The sequence below is a fragment of the Oryctolagus cuniculus genome, chromosome 1 (genome assembly GCF_964237555.1).
Source record: "Oryctolagus cuniculus chromosome 1, mOryCun1.1, whole genome shotgun sequence".
Classification (NCBI taxonomy): Eukaryota; Metazoa; Chordata; class Mammalia; order Lagomorpha; family Leporidae; genus Oryctolagus; species Oryctolagus cuniculus.
Genome location: NC_091432.1, coordinates 136,622,747 through 136,645,106, shown reverse-complemented (window position 1 = coordinate 136,645,106; position 22,360 = coordinate 136,622,747). Strand labels below are relative to the sequence as shown.

Below are 22,360 nucleotides of genomic sequence, written 5' to 3'. Positions count from 1 at the left end.
TTTAAAATAAGTTATTTTGCTTCATTATACTTAGTAGATCAACTATACTAACAGTTGATGTCCTTCCTAAAATGCCACTGAAAGTAAAGAATTATAACAGAAGCTCCTTGACTTCATTACTCATAAAGTAAGTAGAAAACGACTACAAAATGCCACTTCACACCTACTAGAATGATCACAATCGAAAAACCAGATAACAGGAGTAGGCTTTTTGGCACAATGAGTTGAGGCACTTCTTGGGATGCTAACATCTCACATCCAAGTGCTTGGCTTGAATCTGGCTCTTCCACCTCTTTATTTTTTTTAAACAAATATGTATTTCTTGTGGCTTTTTCAAGATTTATTTATTTGAAAGAGTTACAGAGAGGCAGAGATCAAGAGAGAGGTCCTCCATCTACTGGTTCACTCCTCAGATGGCCACAACGGCTGGAGCTGCACAGATCCAAAGCCAGGGGCCCGGAGGCTTCCAGGTCTCCACATAGGTGCAAGGGGCCCAAGGACTTGGGCTATCTTCTACTGCCTTCTCAGACCACAGAAGAGAGCTGGATAGGAAGAAGAGCAGTAGGGACAAGAGCCAGTGCACATATGGGATGCTGGCATCCCAGCCCAGGGCTTTAACCCGCTGTGCCACAGTGCCAGCCCCTCTTCCTCCTCTTATCTAACTTCCTGCTAATGCAATCTCTGGGTGGCAGCAGGTGATGACTCAAGTACTTGGGTCCCTACCACTCACTTCAGAGATTTGCATGGAATTCCGGTCTCTTGGCTTTGGCTTGGCCCATTGTTATGGGCATTTGGGCAGTGAACCTGCAGATGGAAGATCTCTCTCTGTTTCTGTTTGTTTGTCTGTCTCCCTGTCTTTCAAATAAAATGAAAACAAATGAATAATAACTGGAAAAACAGATAATAAGGTTTGAGAAAATGTAGAGAGATACAAAGTCTTACATACTGCTACAGAGAATGAAAACGGATAAAGTATTACATTGTACATCAACAGTCAGGACAAGAGCTTATCAAGTCACTGTTTCTCATAGTGTCCATTTCACTTCGACAGGTTTCCCCTTTGGTGCTCAGTTAGTTGTCGCCGATCAGGGAGAACATATGATATTTATCCCTTTGGGACTGGCTTAATTCACTCAGCATGATGTTTTCCAAATTCCTCCATCTTGTTGCAAATTACTGGGTTTCATTGTTTTTGACTGCTGTATAGTATTCTATAGAGTACATGTCCCATAATTTCTTTATCCAGTCTACCATTGATGGGCATTTAGGTTGGTTCCAGGTCTTAGCTATTGTGAATTGAGCTGCAATAAACATTAATGTGCAGACAGCTTGTTTGTTTGCCAATTTAATTTTTTTGGGGGGGTAAATTCCAAGGAGTGGGATGGCTGGGTTATATGGTATCTCCAGACTGACTTCCACAGTGGCTTAACCAGTTTGCATTCCCACCAACAGTGGGTTAGTGTCCCTTTTTCCTCACATCCTTGCCAGCATCTATTGTTGGTAGATTTCTGAATGTGAGCTATTCTCACCGAGGTGAGGTGAAACCTCATTGTGGTTTTGATTTGCATTTCCCTGATTGCTAGTGATCTTGAACATTTTTTCATGTGCCTGCTGGCCATTTGGATTTCCTCTTTTGAAAAATGTCTATTGAGGTCCTTGGCCCATCTCTTAAGTGGGTTGTTTGTTTTGATGTTGTGGAGTTTCTTGATTTCTTTGTGGATTCTGGTTATCAACCCTTTATCTGTTGCATAGTTTGCAAATATTTTTTCCCATTCTGTTGGTTGCCTCTTCACTTTCCTGTTTCTTTTGCAGTACAGAAACTTCTCAATTTGATGCAATCCCAAATGTTAATTTTGGCTTTGACTGCCTGTGCTTCTGGGGTGTTTTCCAAGAAGTCATTGCCGGTACCTATATCTTGCAGGGTTTTTCCAATGCTCTCTAATAATTTGATGGTGTCAGGTTGTCGACTTATGTCTTTAATACACGTTGAGTGAATTTTTGTGTAAGGTGAAGGGTAGGGGTCTTGCTTCATGATTCTGCACGTGGAAATCCAATTTTCCCAGCACCATTTATTGAATAGACTGTCCTTACTCCAGGGATTGGTTTTGGATCCTTGTTCTAGTACCATTGGTTGAACTCTGTAATTAACACACAATTATTCTTAGGTTTTTAAATTTTAACTGAACAGTCATCCCTGTTAGGAATTTGGAAAACATTATGCTGAGTGAAATAAGCCAATCCCAAAGGGACAAATACCATATGTTCTCCCTGATAGGTGACAACTAACTGACAACAAAAAGGAAACCTGTTAAAGTGAAATGAACACTATGAGAAACGGTGACTTGATCAGCCCTTGTCCTGACTATTGATGAACAACTTAATATGATATCCCTCTTAGTATATTTGTTTGTTCTACTTAATACTTTTGGTTGAATACTGTAATCAATACACAATTATTCTTAAGTGCTGAAACAACTGAAAAGTTATTGCTGTTAAATATAAGAGTGGGAATAAGAGAGGGAAGAGATGTGCAATTCGGGACATGCTCAAGCTGACTTACCTCAAACGGTAGAGTTAGAAACATACCAGGGGATTCCAATTCAATCCCATCAAGGTGGCATGTACCAATGCCATCTCACTTGTCCCAGTGATCAATTTCTGTTCACAATTGATCATAATGATAGGACTAAGAACCAAAGAGATCACATAAACAAGAATAGTGTCTGCAAATACTAGCTTATAGAATAAAAAAGGGAGAGAACAATCCAACATGGGAAGTGAGATACACAGCAGACCCATAGAATGGCAGATGTTCTAAACAGCACTCTGGCCTCAGAATCAGCCCTTAAGGCATTTGGATCTGGCTGAAAAGCCCATGAGAGTATTTCAGGCATGGAAAGCCAAGACACTCTTGAAAACAAACAAACAAACAACAATAACAACAACAAAAAAACCTAAATGAAAGATCTCTGCGAGTGAGATCCCAGTGAAAAGAACAGGTCATCAAAGAAGGAGGTACCTTTCTCTGAAGGGAGGAGAGAACTTCCACTTTGACCATGGCCTTGTCTAAATATGATCAGAGTCGGTGAACTCAGGGGGCTTCCATAGCCTTGGCAGCTCATGACAAGAGCCTAGGGTGATTACTGATGCCATAAACAAGAGTGTCAATTTGTTAACAACAGAAGTCACTGTGCACTTACTCCTCATGTAGGATCTCTGTCCTTAGTGTGCTGTACATTGAGATTTAATGCTATAACTAGTACTCAAACAGTATTTTTCACTTTGTGTTTCTATGTGGGTGTAAACTGTTGAAATCTTTACTTAATGTATGCTAAACTGATCTTCTGTATATAAAGAGAATCGAAAATGAATCTTGATGTGAATGGAAGGGGAGAGGGAGTGGGAAAGGGGAGGGTTGCGGGTGGGAGGGAAGTTATGGGGGGGAAGCCATTGTAATCCATAAGCTGTACTTTGGAAATCTGTATTCATTAAATGAAAGTTAAAAAAAAGTGAGAGAATGAAAATGGTGTGTTTTTGAAAACAGTTTGACAGTTCCTTAAAATAATTAAACACAGAGTTGCCATTTAAGCCAGCAATTTTTCTCCTAGGCATCATACACAAGAGAAATTAAAAATTAAGCACACAGAAATGGCACATAAATATTCACAGCAACAGCATTCACAGCAGCCAAAATGGGGAAACCACACAAATGTCCATCAACTGATGAATGGATAAGCAAAGTGTGGCACACACTTACAATGAAATACGATTCAGCCATAAAAAGGAAACATTAATGAGTGCTACAACAAGAATGAACCTTGAAGTCTTTGGGCCTCTGCATGCACATGGGAGACCTGGAAGAATCTCGTGGTTCTGGCTTCAGATTGGCACAGCTCTGGCCATAGTTGCCATTTGGGGAGTGAAGACTTCTCTCTCTCTGCCTCTGCCTCTCTGTAACTCTCCACCTGTCAAATAAGTAAACAAATAAATCTTTAAAAAAAAGTCAAGGCAGAATAAAAATATGCTGGGAAGAAGAGAGGGAATTTGGAAGAAGGATGGAGTAGCAGAGCAGGTTCTGTGGAGGGAACAAGATTTGAGAGCATTCAGGAACAGAATAGCCGCAAAGGGATTCTAGGAGAAAGAATACTAAAAGATGTTTAAATTGTTGCCATGGGTAGATATGCCATGCCCTCATCTTCCTCTTTATTGGGGTGTGTGCTCTTTGGTACAGGCTACTCTGTTCTTTAGTGATGGTCTTTAGCAAACATGAATCCTTTTGAGGAAATAAGGGGGAGGGGGCTGTTGCTGAGTCTATTACTGATTCTGTAGAGTGTCGCTCCCCCTCTTCACGGAGGAACGACACAGGACCCTGCACTGTTCTTTTGTCTGCTCGGCCCTTCCCAGGTTTGCTGCTGGTCCTTCCCGGGTTGGCTGCCGACCCCTCCACCTCCGCGGAGGGGTGGCTCCCCCTGCCACTTTCCCCACTTCCGCGGAGGAGTGGCACACCGCCGGCTGGCTCTCTCGGGGGCTGCTCAGATGTTATCCAGATGTTCCTGGTGCATGTTGTGTCTCTCCTCCTTTATAGTCCTCTTCCACCAATCCCAACTCTGCTACCCACATGCCGAGCATGCTGCTCTCCTCCAATCAGGAGCAGGATCAGCTCCTGCAGCTTATCAGTCAAGTTGGCGAGAGGCAGCTGCGTAGAAGTTGTTTACTCCTCTCCCAGCGCCATATTGTGGGAGAGCAGATGCATAGACTAAGTCTTAATTCCAGTAACTTAGTCTAGTCCGAGTTGCTCCCCACAGTAGAGTTAGAAGTACATTGTATATATAGAAAGCCTTATTTCAGAACAGAGGATGTTGAGGGTAAAAGTCCCTGGGCATATTAGACTTTTTGTTCAAAACTTACATGAGGTCTTGAGTTAATGCCTAGGTAACAATATGGTATAATGGAATGATATGGTTGGAAGGTAGTGTGGAGGGATCTAAAGGACCCCAGGAGGATGAACAGATCATCTAGTGTGTAGGGGGGATAGGACTGGGAATTCATCTCCCCCATGTTGTTCCTTCTCCCAACCTCTTGAACTAAAGCTTTGTGATGTGGGCCTGGAAATCTGGTCTAGAAGGTATACTCTTAGTGTCCAGTTTCTGATCATGTGGGCCATGTTCTTTGTCAGAAGGGCTTTTCTGAAACATGGCTGGGATACAGCTTGGTTTCCAAGGTATTCCTATCATTGATTTCCTGGGTAGTGCTTTGCCTTCTATTAGTAAAGAGGAGTCTATGTTTTCTAATATTCTTGGAACAGAGGCATCAATCAGGTGAGTAAACCAGAGCTACTAAGAGGGTTTAGCTCTTTCTTCTGTTCTAACACAGGAATTTAATGCTCTCAATTTCCCTCTAAGAACTGCTTTTGCTGGATACTACAAAATTTCCTAAGTTGAATTTTCATTTTAAAATATTTTAAAATTCCTCCTGACATATCTTTGACCCATGTGTTAATATTGTGTTGATTAATCACCATGTATTTTGGGATTTTCTAGCTGTCTTTGTTACTAAATATTAGTTTTATTCCACTGCAGTCAAAGAGTAGATTTAAATTTCTATTTGTTCCAGTACTGTGGCATAGCAGGTAAAGCTGCATTCTACAGTGCTGGCATCTCAAGTGGGTGCCGGTTTGAGACTTGGCTGCTCCACTTCCAATCCAGCTTTCTGCTATGCCCTGGGAAAGCCATAGAAGATGGCCCAAGTCCTTGGGCCCCTGCACCCACGTGGGAGACCAGGAAGAAGCTCCTGGCTCCTGGCTTTGGATCAATTGGCCATTGCAGCCAATTGGGGAGTGAATCAATGAATGGAAGACCTCTCTCCCTCTCTGCCTCTCCTCTCTCTGTGCAACTTATATTTGATAAATGCCAATTAGGTCAAGTTGATTGATGGTGCTGTTCAGATAAACAATGTTTTTATGATTTTTTGCTTGCTGAATCTGTATCTTACTAACAGAGACTTGCTGACATGTCGCTCGCTCCGCAGGCTCGCGGAGGGGCGGCAATGGATTTGCTGTTGTTTCTTTCCCCGGTCCTCCCCGGATTAGCTGCTGCCCCCCCCACTCCCGCCTCCGTGGAGGGGTGGCACCCCCGCCGCTTCCCCCGCTTCCGCGGAGGAGCGGCAAACTGCCAGCCGGCTCTCTCAGGGGTTCCTCAGGAGTTCCCATTGCATGTTGTCTCTCTCCTCCTTTATAGTCCTCTTCCACCAATCCGTGCTCTGCTGCCCACACGCCAAGCACACTGTTCTCCTCCAATCAGGAGCAGGATCAGCTCCCGCAGCTTGTTAGTCGAATTGGTGAGGCAGCTGTGTGGAAGTTGTTTACTCTCTCTCAGCACCATATGGTGGGAGATCAGATGCATAGAGTTAGTCTTAGCAGTTCCAGTAATTTAGTCTAGTCTCGGTAATCTCAGTATTTATCCTCAGTATTTATTTGTCCATAGTCTTGGTACTTATTTGTCTCCCGGGCGATGGGCCCTGCTCCCCACTGGGCCCTGCTCCCCACACTGACATCTCCAACATTCAAAAGTGGATTCAGCTGTTTCTCCTGTGTTTTTATTTTTGCTTCATATATTTGTATTCTGACATTCTGTTTTTAAGTGTATACCTATTAAGGATTGCTATTACTTCTTGATAATTGGCCCTTTTGTACATTCTGCTCTTTATTCCTGATAATTTTCCTTGTTCTAAAGTTTGCTTTGTCTGAAATTATATTGTTACCCTCCTTTTCTTAATTAGTGTGAGCATGGTGTTTTTTCCACTATCTCTTTACTTTCCATCTGTCTTTATATTTAAAATGAGTGTATTGTAGGTAATAAATTATCTTTCAGTAGGTAAAATTAGATGAATTACATTTAAGGCGATTTTCTCAGACTTGGATTATCTACCATGTCTGGAACTGTTGACTAGTCATTGCAACTTTTGTCTGTCTTTTGTGATTTTCAACAATGATTTTATTTACTCTATCTTTTATTTAGATGATATTTTATTTACTCTCTCTTTGATTTAGATGATATATTAAGGTATACAATACATTTTGATATAGGAGGATATTTCAAAAGGTTTGTGCAAAATGAAAGTAAAAGATAGATTGGTGGGGCTGGTGCTGTAGCGTAGCAGGTAAAGCTGCTGCCTGCAGTGCCAGCATTCCATATGGGTGCCTGTTTGAGTCCTTGCTGCTCCACTTCCAATACAGCTCTCTGCTATGGCCTGGGAAAACAGAAGATGGCACAAGTCCTTTTTTAAGATTTATTTTTTTAAGATTTATTTGAAAGTCAGAGTTACACAGGTAGGAAAGGAGAGGCAGAGAGAGTGAGAGAAAGGCCCTCTACCCACTGGCTCACTCCCCAGTTGGTCGCAATAGGCAGAGCTGTGCTGATCCAGAGCCAGGAGCTTTTTCTGGGTCTCCCAGGTGGGTATAGGGGCCTGAGGATTTGGGCCACCTTCTACTGCTTTCCCAGGCCATAGCAGAGAGCTGGACTGGAAGAGGAGCAACCAGGAGGAGAACCAGCGTCCACATGGGATGACGGCACCACAGGCAGAGGATTAACCAAATGAGCCATGGCGCCAGCCCCAAGTTTTCTTTTTATAATATGCAATTCCATCAACTTTTTGAAGACATGTCATACATAATGAAATCATTATTTCAAATATTTATGTTAGGTAACTAACATAGTCATAATCTGTTACTCCTTTGTAATTTGCTTTGTTTCATGATCATTCAAAAATCTGCTCTCTTAGCAAGTTTCCAGGACATAATACAATATTACTAACCATAACCATAGGTCTCATGATGTACATTCATTCTCTAGACTTCTTCATCCTCCATAACTACAACTTTGTGTATGTTGACCTCTATCCTCTCCTCCTACCAAACCCACCACTGGTAGCTATCATTCTATTTTCTGTTCTATGTATTCAACTTTTAAATGTTCTTGTTAGACTTTCTATGTGAGATAACATAGTAGTTTTCTTTCTGTGTCATACTTATTTCCATTAGCATAATGTCCTGTGGTTGCATCGCTGTTGTTGCAAAAGGAAGGCTCTTCTTTTTCAAGGTCTCTGTAATTCTAACTATGAAGGCACTTAAAAAATTTTGGAAAATGCAAATTATGAAGAAACTGCATAGATTTCTTTTTGTGCCAAATACTTATCGTTAATTCCATTTTCTGTGAATTTTTCAAAATATGTCATGTGTGTTTACTTCCACTCTCACAATTTCTTTATCCATTTTTAATTACTGGAGTCTGAGGTTGTCTCCATATCTTGGCTATTGTGAATAATGTTGCAATAAACATGGAGGTGCAGGTATCTTTATGAGGTGCTTAATGCATTCCTTTGAGTAAAGTCTATTTTGTCTGAAATAACTACATCTGTTCTCTTTTGGTTACTGGTTGCATGGAATATTTTTTTACACCTTTTCACTTTCAGCCTTTGTGTGGTCTTAAAGCTAAAGTGAGTCTCTTACATGCATAAAGTTGGATATTGCTATTTTATTCATTCAGCCACTCTATTCTAATGGAAAAACTTAATCCACTTACATTTAAAATAATTATCAATATATAAGAATTTACTATTGCCATCTGTTCATTGTTTTCTGGTTTTCTTGTTATGCTGTTACTCTTCTTTTATGATTTGATAATATTTTAAATAAAATTTCATGTGATTCAATCTTTTCTCCTTTCTCAGCTTACCAATAACATTTCTTCCAAAATAATTCAGTGCCTGCATTAGAGATTGTAATATACACTCACAAGTCATCTAAGTCCATTTTCAAATAACTAAACTTTTACAGGTAGTTTAGATATCTTATGATAAAGTCTTCCAAATTCCTCCTTCCTATTCATTATCACATTCATTTCACTTATGCATATACTGTAATTACCCAATTAGTTGCCATTTTTTAATTCTTAATCCAATTAAGAATTAAAAAGTAAAAATTTTATTTTACATTCATTTATTCCTTTAATTTCTAATCTTTACATTTGATTTCTAATTAATTAAATTTAATTCCTGATCTTACAAATACATGTGATATAGCACACCCATCTGACATTTGGTTCTCATGCTTCCACATGACACATCTTTCGTATAGTGCTATCCAACTTCTCATATGGAGTGGCATTCATCTAGGTGTTCCTAGGAAGAGAAGATGAGGTTGAAGAAGATGAGGTAAGGGATTGAAAGTTGGAGAGCTGCCTCACAGTAGTATTGTAAAGACAGGTTCTAAGTGGATGAGTCCTGTGTGGAAGTCGTTTAGGAGGCAGTAGCGGTTCCTAAGGAATGAAATGATGTTTGCTGAGATGACTAATGTTCAAGCTCCATTGTTTGGGAGCTGCAGCAAAACACTGCATTGGCCAACCTTAGTATCTTTGTTTGACATTGGATACTAATCTAAGTAGACAAAAGGCCCCAGGAGTGACTCACATTGGATATTTTCCCACCTGTTAAAATTGAGGCTTTGAGCCAGATTTCATATAGAAAAATTAAGTACTCTGTGCCATAGTTTAGTGTTGTGAAACAAATTTGTCATTTCTGTAATTATTCCATTTAATACTTAGAACAGTATGAAATCATTAACTTTATCCCCCTGTATAGAAAGACAATTTGAGAGAAAAGGTAATATTTATGAATATCTAGAGGGCAAACATGGAAGAAGAAGCCAAGAATAGAGAGATTCCTCCTGTTGTGAGAAAGAATTTGGATGTAAGTGACAGCAAATATAACTCAACAAAAAAGAGAAGCTGTTGACTTGGGTACCTGAAAAAGTCTGGAAATGAGAATGGCCTTGGGCAGCAGGGTTCAAGCTGGCCTAATGATACCATAAGGATTCATTTTCTAGCATTTCTTGGCTATATTTAGGCTGGCTTCACTATGTCTTTGTGTCTGGAAGTTTCACAGTTATATCCTTCAACCTTCAGAATAATTAAAAATGGGTTGTCTCTTGTATTAGTTCCTTCAAATGTGCTAACATGCACACATCTAACCAGTCACTGTTGCCCAAAACAGGGGATGAACTTTTTGTCCAAAGTTATCCTTAAAATAAGAGTATCAGGAAAAGACAATTCTACTTGCACATGATCTGAAACAGAATGGAGTTAGTTCCCCAAAGGGCAATAGAAAGAATATTTACCAAAAGTAAGTGAATGCTGGGTGACAAAATGACAACAAAGCAGATTTTTACTATAGCATTCTCTCTCCTGCATTTCTGTTTTTGTTAGAGTGAGGACACTGACTGAAGCTTAGAGATGCAGGAAGAATGCTGATTCTGTTCAGGTTCTGGGAGGGAAAAGAGTTGGGATGGGCCTTGGTCACAGTGCTTAAAGAGGGCAGAAGCAGTTGGGGGCCCTCTTATCCAGATGGACAAAACATCTAATAACGTGGTCTCTGTCTAATCCTTCTCTCGTGCTTTTAGCCTCCATTCCAGGTAGTTATTCCAATTCTCTAGAAATAATCAATAGGTACCTCTGCCTTTTGAAAAAATAGTTTTTTTGTTTGTTTGTTTTTTTACTTATTTGACAGGTAGAGTTAGACAGTGAGAGACAGAAAAAGGTCTTCCTTCCATTGGCTCACCCCCCAAAATGCCACTACGGCTGGCGCTGCACTTATCTGAAGCCAGGAGCCAGGTGCTTCCTCCTGGCCTCCCATGCAGATGCAGATACCCAAGCACCTGGGCCATCCTCCACTGCCCTCCTGGGCCACAGCAGAGAGCTGGACAGGAAGAGGAGCAGGCGGGACTAGAACTGGCGCCCATATGGGATACCAGTGCCGCAGGCAGAGGATTAGCCAAGTGAGCCACGGCGCCGGCCCGAAAAAATACATTTTGACATTCTACTCTTTCCCTTTCTAGTCTGTACCCTCATGTACCAATGCTTAACCTATTCAGGAACTACAAACCACTTTAAATTTTCTCCCTATCCCTCCAACAACCTTGTAATTTCCTCCCCTTCAAGGATAATGGGCTGTCACCACATGGGCTCTGCCAGGCCCCAGAGGGCCCAGTGCCCTCAGCGCCTGCGCGGGCCAGCAGGACGGTGTCCGTCGTCCGAGCACCAGTCCGAACACTAGGAGCCGTCCTCCCAGGAGCAGGACTGCGGGGCTCGCCCACCGCTGCTTGTGTTCAGAGGAGCCAGCAGGTGCTTTCGTCCACTGCTGGGGGACCCGGCAGAGTCTGGTAGGGTGCTGCTCCGGTATGCAGCTTCCCCTCTCACTCCTGTACTGCGTCTGTGGCGGGGTGTCACGGCTTGCGGAAGTCTGTTTGTAAGGAATGGTTTACCTGGGAACTCCGAGGCCTAGGGTCAGTGGGCAGAGACAAGGCCCACTCCTGAGGGTGGAAGCAGAACCTTCGGTCATGACGTTCAGAAGCCAGGACGGCAAGACCAAGGTTGGCCTGTTCCACAGATAGGCATTTTACAGGGCACAGAATCTCAGACAACTACTTCCAGTGATGTGGGTACTGAGATAGTCACACATGTAGTGAGGGCTGGTGCTCCTTGTTAGGTGGGAGTTGTTAACTCCGACTGATTTATTTTCATTATTTTTAAGAAAGTAATATTCATCAAATTCACAGGGTTTGGAAAATAGAATTACTCAGAACAACTGTTCTTAACATTTTGCTGGTTCTTTCCAGATTTTGCTTTTTTTGAAATTTTGTTTGAAAGGTAGAGTTACAGACAGTGAGAGGGAGATACAGAGAGAAAGGTCTTCTTTCCGTTGGTTCACTGCCCAAATGGCTGCAACAGCTGGCGCTGTGCCGGTCTGAAGCCAGGAGCCAGGAGCTTCTTCCCCACCTCCCACATGGGTGCTGAGGCCCAAAGGACTTGGGCCATCTTCTGCTCTTTTCCAGGCCATAGCAGAGAGCTGGATTGGAAGTGGAGCAGCCGGGACCAGAAGCGGCACCCATATGTGATGCCAGCGCCACAGGCAGAGTATTAACCTACTGCACCACGGCCCTGGCCCTGCTAATTTTTTTTTTTGTTTTTAAAAGATTTATCTATTTACTTGAGAGGCAGAGTTATAGAGAAGGGGAGAGACAGATAGAGGTCTTCAAACCGCTAGTTTACTCTCCAAATGGTAGGGCCAGAGCTGGGCTGGTCTGAAGCCAGGAGCTTCTTCCAGGTCTCCTACATGTGGGCAGGAACCCATGCACTTAGGCCATCTTCCACTGCTTTCCCAGGCTATCAGCAGGGAGCTGGATTGGAAGTGGAGCAGCCAGGACTTGAACCAGTGTCCATATGGCATGCCAGCCCTGCAGGCAGATGCTTAACCTACTATGCCACAGCATCAGCTCCTTGCTAATTTTTTTATGCTCATTTACTATGCTCTTAAAAAGTACTTTCATGAATAATATTTTATAATAGCATGTATTAAGTGATAGAATATTCTTCCTTTTGTTGGTGTTTGATTAGTTTCTAATTTTTAAAAACAATGTTTTGCTTACCATATTTGTTAATAATTTTACTTGCTTATAACCTTATCCCATTCCAGACAGGATGAAGATTTCCTAAATGTTTGATCATTTCCTAACCTAAGGTTCTGCCTGCTGCCTACTACTTTTTCTTCAGCTTTCTTAGATAAGCTATAGACATATGTAGTTAGCTATTTCAGTAGTGAATTCTCTTAATTTTAAACCACTGAAACTAATGGCTTGCTTATCCTCACTGTAAACTCTTCCAATTTTAAGTAGTTCCTCCTTCTTCTATTTACTCTTCCTTTTATATTCCCATAACCAAGTAATAACACTGGGGCATATAAGCAACTAATGAAAGTTTCATTGTACACTACTTCTATTTTCCCCAAAGCTAGTCAGCTACTATATGGCTAAGACAGAAAAAACACGCTGGGCAGAGAAATGTAGAATGCTCACAGTGTACCACATAACCCCCACAGGGACTTTAAGATGTTTCAGGTCAAGAACTTAATTTCGGGGAGCCTATGCCATGGCATTAACAGGTAAAGCTGCCGCCTGCAGTGCCGGCATCCCATGTGGCACCGGTTCAAGTCCTGGCTGCTTTACTTCCTATCTAGCTCTTTGCTGTAGCCTGGGAAAGCAGTAGAAGATGGTCCAAGTCCTGGGCCCCTGTGCTCATGTGGGAGATCCAGAAGAAGCTCCAGGCCCCTGGCTCAGATGGGCCCAGCTCTAGCTGGTGTGGCCATTTTGGGAGTGAACCAGCAGATGGATGACTTTTCTCCTTTTCTCTGACACTGCCTCTCTGTAACTCTGCCTTTCAAATAAATAAACGTTGTTTTTTTTAAAAAAAAACCCTGAATTATGAAATGAATGTTTCATTGTGTTAGTTGTGTGTGTTCACATTCTGAGTCAAAATTTAAACATTCCCAATAAAGATAAATGCCTCATTTCAAAACCAAAATATACCATTCCACATCAGATTTTATATTTACTTATTTGCTATTCTTATCTGCATAGACTCTTGGTTTCCTTTTGATTCAATATAACCTATTGCTGTCAATATTTATTTTGATGTGACAGTTCTAGCTACTTACTTCAATCTGACTTCTGTATTTGATATATTGCTATCATGTGTCATTATATGCCCATAAAAAGATGTTTCACTGATTTTCTTCTTGGCTTTTTTTGTTTCAGTGATTTCTTTCATTTTTACTTATTTACTTCCTTTTACTTTGATACTCTTTTTAAAAATTGCTTAAGGTAGAATGCTAAGGTTCCTGGTTTGAGAACTTTCTATTCTGATATAGACAACTAGAGCTAACAATTTATCTCCACTGCTATAACTGTATCTCATAAATTTCACTGTTTTGTGTTTGCTTTTCATTCCACTCAAAATACCTCCCAATTTTCCTTTTGAGTTCCTCATTAATTCTAAGATTACATTCAATTTCTAGGTGTTCATGTATTTTCATATTTTTGGTATTGATTCTAATACTTTTTTATTGTAGGAGGATATACTTCATCTAACTCGAAGTTTTAACTTTTTTGTGATTTTTTTTAATTTTGGCCATGCAGTTGTACCTTCTTCTATTGATTTGTGAAGTATACTACACATGTTAATTCTGTCAAATGGTTTGCTACTGTGTTCAAGCCTTCTATGTCTTTACTGCCCCTTCTTGAAATGAAAAACTATGACATGATTCTCATTTTTGTATGTAACATTATTTTTTTCTAAAGTTTACTTTCTGTATAATTAACATAGATGGTTAACAGAGATAATCTAGCTTTTTTTTATTTCTGCTCCTAAGACAGGATAATTTTAATTAGGAATCCTTCAAGTTCACTAATGTTTTTTTCTTTTACTTGCACAAATGTGAAATTAAACCTCTCTAGTGAGTTTTTATTTCAGTTGTTCATTCCAGTTTCAAAAATTCTATGTGGTTCCTTTTCATAACTTCATTTTACTGATATTCTTTATTTGTTGATATCTATTTCCTGATTTCCATTAGTTCTTTTTTTCATCTGTTTGAACATATTTCTAACAATTGACTTATTGTCTTCTAGTAATTCCAGTATCTGTACCTCCTAGGGAGAATCTGTTAATTTCTTATTTGTTATGAATTAACCATACTGTCTTGTCTCTTGGCATATCTTGTATTTCTTTCATTTGAATAGTGGATATTTTGAGGTAACTTTGGAAATCAGATTCCTCAAGTTTCTCTAGGATTAGTTGTTGTTATGACTGTGAGTTGTAGGTGTGGTTTCTTTAGTGAATTTTTCAAACTATTTTAAACTAGCTGTTCTGAGACCTTCAAAACTAGGATTGTGCTGGGGTGTGGAAAGGGGCAAGGGTAAGCTAGCATGTCCTAATGCTCTGTGCAGTGCTTCAGTGCTTTTGCTCCTGGTTATGTGTTTGCTTGGTGGCTGTATATCTTTGCTAGCTTCCAGAGGGCCAATGTGTTTTAATCTGATGGATTTTCCATATTTCTGGGGAGGGATAGCTCCCCAGAATTCTCATTGGCCATTTTGTTGCCATCTCTTCCCTGTGCCCAGATTTTTGATTACAGTGATTTATGTTTTTCTAACTTTTATTTTAAATGTATTACTTTATATTTTTTAATGATTTTATCTATTTATTTGAGAAGTAGAGCTGCAGACAGTGAGAGGGAGAGTCAGAGAGAAAGGTCTTCCCTCCTTTGTTTCATTCCCCAAATGGCCGCAATGGTGGGAGCCATGCCAGTATGAAGCTAGGAGCCAGGTGCTTCCTCCTGGTCTCCCACATGGGTGCAGGGGCCCAAGCACTTGGGCCATCCTCCACTGCCTTCCCAGCCCACAGTAGAGAGCTAGATTGGAAGAGGAGCAGCTGGGACTAGAACTGGTACCCATATGGGTTGCCAGCGCCACAGGCAGAGGATTAACCTGCTGCACCATGGCACCTGCCCCTGCCTTATATTTAAAATAGGTTTTTTTTTTTTTTTTTTGACAGGCAGAGTGGACAGTGAGAGAGAGAGACAGAGAGAAAGGTCTTCCTTTGCCGTTGGTTCACCCTCCAATGGCCGCCGCGGCCAGCGCACCGCGCTGATCCGATGGCAGGAGCCAGGAGCCAGGTGCTTTTCCTGGTCTCCCATGGGGTGCAGGGCCCAAGCACCTGGGCCATCCTCCACTGCACTCCCGGGCCACAGCAGAGAGCTGGCCTGGAAGAGGGGCAACCGGGACAGAATCCGGCGCCCCAACCGGGACTAGAACCCGGTGTGCTGGCGCCGCTAGGCGGAGGATTAGCCTAGTGAGCCGCGGCGCCGGCCTTAAAATAGGTTTTTAGGAGCCAGAATTGTGACACAGTGAACTGGCTGCCAAATGCCCTCTGGCATCCTATACTGGAGCAATGATTTGAGTCCCAGTGGCTTTGCTTTTTAGGCAGCTCCCTGTGAATGTGCCTGGGATTGCAGGAGAGGATGGCCCAAGTGCTTTTCCTCCTGCTACCCAAGTGGGAAACTGAATGGAGCTTTGAGTGCCTGGCTTTGTCCAGAACTAGCCCTAGTCATTGTGGCTGTTTGGGGAGTGAACCAGTGGATTGAAGATCGCTCCCTTTGTCACTCGACCTTTCAAAAATAAATAACTAACTAAATAAAAATAAGTTGTATTTCTCGTAGCCTTTTAACTGAATCTGACAGTTTCAAGGTGTTCAGACCATGTGATAGGCACATTAAGGGCTTCCTAAAGATGTCCAAACCTAATTTCTGGAACCTGTGTTTACGTTGCTTTACACTGCTTAAGTAAATTAAATTTCCAGGTGGGATTCAGGTGGTTTATCAGGTAACTTTAAAATATGGGAGATTTTATGGCATTGTGGTGTAGCCAATAAAGCTGTAGCAGCTTGCAATGCTGACATTCTATATGGGCGCTCATGCAAGTCTCTGATGCAGCTCCCTGCTAATAGCCTGGGAAAATCAGTACAAGATGTTCCAAGTGTTTGGGCCCTTGCCACCCCCTTTGGAGACCAGAAAGAAGCTCCTGTCTCCTGGCTTGGACCTGACTCCACACTGGCTGTTGCAGCCATCTGAAGAGTGAACCTGCCAGTGGAAGATCTCTCTATCTCTTTCTACCTCTTAATAAAAACAATGCAGTGATTGGCCTTGTATTAAATATTTGCTAATTCCTGAAACAAAAATAATGTTGACATGGGGATAGAGATGTTTGATTTTCCAGATTAGGTTATAATTTGTTTCTGTGATAAGAAGGGCACTGGATTGAGTGCTCCTCAAGAAAAAATGAAATGGATGTCAAAGTTCAGATTTATTGCATGTAAAAAATATGCTTAACAGATAGAACTAGAGTTCTATTTGTCTAACATTCTCCCGAGATAAAATATGAGTTTCTTTAGGACAGTTTTTTTTTTAAGATTTATTTATTTATTTGAAAGTCGAATTTACACAGAGAGAGGAGAGGTAGAGGCGGGTGGGAGGGGTCTTCCATCCACTGGTTCCATCCCCAGTTGGCTGCAATGGCCAGAGCTACGTGGATCCAAGCCAGGAGAAGAAAGAAAATGGACAAGTAAACCAATAAATTAGAATACAGCTGGCTGGCGCAGTGGCTCACTAGGCTAAACCTCCGCCTGCGGTGCTGGTACTCCGGGTTCTAGTCCCAGTTGGGGTGCCGGATTATGTCCCAGTTGCCCCTCTTCCAGTCCAGCTCTCTGCTGTGGCCCAGGAAGGCAGTGGAGGATGGTCCAAGTGCTTGGGCCCTGCACCCACATGGGAGACCAGGAGGAAGCACCTGGCTCCTGGCTTCGGATCAGCGCAGCACACAGGCCATAGCGGCCATTTCGGGGGTGAAGCAATGGAAGGAAGACCTTTCTCTCTGTCTCTCTCTCACTGTCTAACTGTGCCTGTCAAAAAAAAAAAAAAAAGAATACAACTAGTATATATAAATCATAAGAAACAATTAAATGAGATTTTTAAAAAAGATTTGTTAATTTATTTGAAAGTCAGAGTTACACAGAGAGAGAGAGGTCTTCCATCTGTTGGTTCACTCCCCAGTTGGCCTCAGTGGCTGGAACTGTGCCAGTCTGAAGCCAGGAGCCAGGAGCTTCTTCCAGGTCTCCCACGTGGGTGCAGGGGCCCAAGGACTTGGGTCATCTTCTACTGCTTTCCCAGGCCATAGCAGAGAGCTATACTTGAAGAGGAGCAGCTGGGTCTTGAACCAGCATCCATATGGGATGCTGGCGCTTCAGGCTACGGCATTAACCCACTGCGCCACAGCATCGGACTCTAAATGAGAGATTACAATACTGTAGTGAGTGGCATTTGCGGTGCTAATTATAACAGGTACTACGGACAGGCCTCCTAAACAAAGTGAGTTAGACCTGAAGATTTGGGAAAGGAGATATCCAACGTCTAAGGGAACTACAATCCAAAGGCCCTGAAATGAAATGAAATGAAATGAAATGAAATGAAATGAAATGAAATATATCAAAGGAAAGGAAAAGAGGCAGGCATGGCCAAAGTGTACAGATTATGGTAAGAGTATCAGGAGGGAAGACTGGGGGAAGTTTTTAGACTGAGATTTGGAGGTGTTTTTTTATTATAACTTTCTAATATTTAGAAGTCACTAGAGTGCTTTGAGTTGGAAAGTGACATAATATACTCCCTTGTACTTTCTCACATGCCTAACCTTCAGCTTTTCCATAGGGTTTCTGAGTCATTATTTCAGATAATATGTTCTCTGAATAGTTCTGTCCAAGTAGACTCATTCTGTAACATGGTAGTAGTAGTATTCTTTTTTAAAATCATTGCTTAATTTTCTCAACATTTTTGGTCTCATATCACATGATATGTGATAATATAATTATCAAATGAAGTAAGATTGAGTTGGTTTAGCTGTCAGTGCTTGCATAATGACTGCTTATGGGTTACATACATTCAGCTCATAGATATATTTTATTTAGTCCATTTGGAAATGTACATATTGGGGAATTTAAGGTAACTTGAGAGTAACATGATTAACACTTTCTCTATATATACAAAGGCTCATATTTTGAAAATAATATCAGAGAAGTAAGTTATAAGAAGAGCGGGCATGGTGCGCCAGCCGCAGCATTCCAGGCACAGTGGCCATTGGGGGGTGAACCAACGTAAAAGGAAGACCTTTCTCTCTGTTTCTCTCTCTCACTGTCCACTCTGCCTGTTAAAAAAAAAAAGAGGGGTATAGGAAAGCTAAAAGAAAAGGAATCTGGGGATACAGGGTCTGTGAAGTTAAAGCTGGAATCCTGTAGATTACTATTCAGCATACATGGCATGCATTGTTGAGAAAGCTGTCATTTTACATAGGGCTGATGGAATCAGAGAACCATCATACAAGGGTCCTCCAAAAAGTTCATGGACAATGGAATTAAAAGATAAATTTATTTTTGTAGAAAAATATTTGAAGTCCATGCAGTTTTTTATACTATACATTTTCCACGAACATTTTGAAGTGCTCTCATATAATCATATAAAAACTCTGATTTATGGGTTCAAATCCCCATTCTAATTGTTTTGGATAAGTTTATTTTTCTATGGTTCAATTTTCTTCTCTGCAAAATAAGATAATAAATGCTTTGTTAATAGGGCTGCCATGAGAACTAAGTGATTAATAAATACAAAGCACTGAGAAAAATGTTACTTAGTATTACTCAGTAAGCTTTATTATTACTGTTAGTCTCATTTTACAGGCAACAAAATCATTATGCTCAAACAACTTATTGACATTGCTGAGGTTACCCAGTAAGTTAATGAAACAGTCAGATCCTGAAATCTAGATCTTTTAAGAAGCTCTCCTGGAGCCAGTGCCGTGGTGCAGCAGGTTAAAGCCCCAGCCTACAGCGCTGGCATCACATGTGGGCACTGGTTTGGGTACTGGCTGCTCCACTTCAAATCCAGCTCTCTGCTGTGGCCTGGGAAAGCAATGGAGGATGGCCCAGGTTCTTGGGCCCCTGTACCTGTGTAGGGGACCCACAGGAGGCCACTGCCTCCTGGCTTTGGATCAGCTCAGCTCTGGCCGTTGTGGTCATCTGGGAGGTAAAACAGTGGATGGAAGACCTCTCTCTCTGGCTCTGCCTCTTTCTGTAATTTTGTCTTTCAAATAAATAAGATAAATCTTTTTTTTTTTTAAAGACGCTCTCCTGGCCATAAGTATTTTAAGAGTAATTTGAATAATTTGGAATGAGTATCAAAAATGGCCAGTTCTACTCCTGTTTAATTCAATGTTTAATCTAAATCAATAGTAGATAACTTTTCTTGGAAAGAAAAAGCATTAATTTGGATGGTAAATTAGTTTAAATGGTAACCCATAATTTACTCTTAATATATTATTAATTGTCTGTAATACTTAAAAACTAAAAAGGAAACATTTTTACTATAAAACTGTATCATAAATTCAGGATTTTTTTGTTCTCAATACTCTTTAAAAGTCTTATAAATAATTGAGGCCCATAAGAACTTATGGTTTTTTGTATGCCTATTATTATTAAACATACAGAAATTAAGAGTGACAAACATAAAATTTATGAATTTGTTTAAACTACAGCTATTAAATGCTACCATAAATAACACTTTTAATCAAAATAGCTATTTTCTAAAACATATTTAATGAGGAAAGTACCATTATTTTATATTTTTGCAAATCTCTAATGTCTGGCACAAAGAAAGATTGCTTGATTCTCTTACCTGCTTCTGTATTCAGCCTGTTGTAAAATCAGTCTGGAAAACTCCCATACATATGCATCTTATTTTTCATATAATTTTTTTACATATTTATATGAGAGGGAGAGAGGGAAGAAGAGAGAGAGAGAGAGAAGGAGAAAGCACTCCCAATTACTGGTTCACACCCCGAGTGCCCTCAATAGCTAGGGCTGGGCTGGGGCGTTGGGTGCCAGATGTTGCTGTAGATTCGTTCTGAGAGGAGGAGCGTGGTGGGGGCAAGAGGCGCCGAGTCATCACAAAGAGCCCGGGAGTTGGGTGAAAGTGGGCCAGAGGTGAGCAGCCTGCAGATTCATTTATTTCAGTTGGTACAGGGCTTAGGTAGCCAAGGCAGCCAATCCGGTCAAGGGGCGGTTTATGACCTAACCAATCACAGCCCGTTGCCAGTTGGGTTTCAAAGCCATTCCTGAGTAACTGATGCTCGCTTGCCAGCAGCCATCTTGGCATGGCCTTCTCATTCCACCACAGCTGAGAGCTGGGAATGCAATCCATGTGGGTAGCAGGGACCCAGTTATTTGAACTGTCACTACTACCTCTCAGGATCTGCATTATCAGAAAGCTGAAGTCAGGTACTCCAATTTAGGATACACGCATCTTAACTACCTGCTCCATGAAAGTAGTTTTCACTAAAACAAAACAAGCAAACAAGAAAACAAAAGAACCCTTGATAGTGTCAGGGTCCACTAGGGATTCCCAGAACATGCTTTGTGAACCATTGATGGGGCTGGCATCATTGTGTGGCAGATAAATATGCCACAGCATACCATAAAAGTGCCGATCCAGCACCTGGGAAAGCAGTGGGAGAAGGCCTAAGTACTGTCACCCTTTCTTATGGAGTCCCAGGCTCTTGGCTTCAGTCTGGCACAGCCCCAGCTGTTGTGGCTATTTGGGGAGTGAACCAACAGATGGAAAGTCTCTCTCTCTCTCTCTCTCTCTCTCTCTCTCCCTCTCTCCCTCCCTCTCCCTCTCCCTCTCCCTCTCCCCCTTTCTCTCCCCTTTTACTCTTTCTTCTCTTTTCTCCCTCCCACCCTCCCTCCCTCTCTGTAAATAAAAAAAAAGTGACGACCATCAATGTAGATAAAAATGTATTTGAGATGAATGATATAAATCCTACCCAGTTTTCAAAATTAATTTTAGAGATGGAAAGTCAATGTCAAAAGCAAAGTTTTCCAGGGACCATTTGTGGCCATTGTATAACATCAGTGACTCCAGGGATAGGTGTTGTGACTCACTGGACTAAGCCATCCCTTGGAATGCCCTCATCCCATATTGGAGTGCCTGGTTTGAGTCCCAACTTCTCTGTGCTTCTGATCCATGTTCTTTCCAATGTACTTGGGAGATAGTAGATGAATGCTCAACTCTGTGGGTTTCTGCCACCCACATGGCAGAACCTGATAGAGTGCTGGCTCCTAGTTTTGGTTTTGTCTATCTCTGGCTATTGTGGACATTTGGGGGTAAACCAGCAGATGGAATATATGTCTCTGTGTCTGTCCCTCTGTGTTTCACTCTTTCAAAATTAATTAATTAATTAACTTTTAAAAAGATTAGTGACTCCAGTTAAATATTACAAGTGATATGCACAGATTTGGGACATGCTCAAACTGACTTACCTCAAATGGTAGAGTTAGAAACATACCAGAGGATTCCAATTCAATCCCATCAAGGTGGCATGTACCAATGCCATCTCACTTGTCCCAGTGATCAATTTCTGTTCACAATTGATCATAATGATAGGACTAAGAGCCAAAGGGAGCACATAAACAAGACTAGTGTCTGCAAATACTAGCTGATAGAATAAAAAAGGGAGAGAACAATCCAACATGGGAAGCGAGATACACAGCAGACCCATAGAATGGCAGATGTCCTAAATAGCACTCTGGCCTCAGAATCAGCCCTTAAGGCATTTGGATCTGGCTGAAAAGCCCATGAGAGTATTACAGGCATGGAAAGCCAAAACACTGGCCAAAAAAAAAAAAAAAAAAAACCCTACATGAAAGATCTCCGCGAGTGAGATCCCAGTGAAAAGAACAGGTCATCAAAGAAGGAGGTACCTTTCTCTGAAGGGAGGAGAGAACCTCCACTTTGACTACAACCTTGTCTAAATATGATCAGAGTTGGTGAACTCAAAAGGCTTCCATAGCCTTGGCAGCTCATGACAAGAGCCTAGAGTGATTAC

General features: G+C 41.4%; 1 long non-coding RNA gene across 12 annotated transcripts in view; it reads right to left on the bottom strand.

Annotated features, from left to right (window-relative positions):
* The window catches only part of LOC127491474 (uncharacterized), a 244,838-nt gene that overhangs the window by 182,823 nt on the left and 39,655 nt on the right, over nucleotides 1–22,360 (bottom strand). The window lies entirely within an intron of this gene.